We start from the raw sequence: 598 nt of genomic DNA, 5'->3' as shown, positions 1-598 counted from the left end.
TCCCTCTTTTGCGTCTGTCACTAACGCCCAGTAGGTTACAGGTTTGAAGCACATCACAGTCATTCAATCATTGAATCCTACTCAGAATACCACAGACAAGGTTTAGACCTTCCGGATTCTCTTGAATGCTGCCATCAGGTCCTGCCTATACCACGAAGATTCCGATTAAAGAACCCAAGAGATAACTACTCAATCTAAGATAGAACAGAGGTGGTTGTCAGGCACGTGTTCATAGTTGAGAATGATGATGATTGTCACGGATCATCACATTCATCCGGATTAAGAACAAGTATTATCTTAGAATGGAAGCAAGCATGATTGAATAAGAAACAGTAGTAATTGCATTAATCCATCAGGACACAGTAGAGCTCCTCACCCCCAACCATGGGGTTTAGAGACTCATACTGTGGAAAGAAACGTGTAAGAAATGTTATGAGGTCATAAGGTACGGATACAATGTCAAAAGATCCTATAAGTAGTAAAAGCTAGTATCCTAAGGTTTACAGGAATGAGTAAATGACAGAAAAATCCACTTCCGGGCCCACTTGGTGTGTGCTTGGGCTGAGCAATGAAGGAATTTCGTGTAGAGACCTTTTCT

The sequence above is a fragment of the Arachis stenosperma genome, chromosome 3, assembly GCF_014773155.1.
Source record: "Arachis stenosperma cultivar V10309 chromosome 3, arast.V10309.gnm1.PFL2, whole genome shotgun sequence".
Taxonomy (NCBI): Eukaryota; Viridiplantae; Streptophyta; class Magnoliopsida; order Fabales; family Fabaceae; genus Arachis; species Arachis stenosperma.
This window is presented reverse-complemented; position numbering follows the sequence as displayed.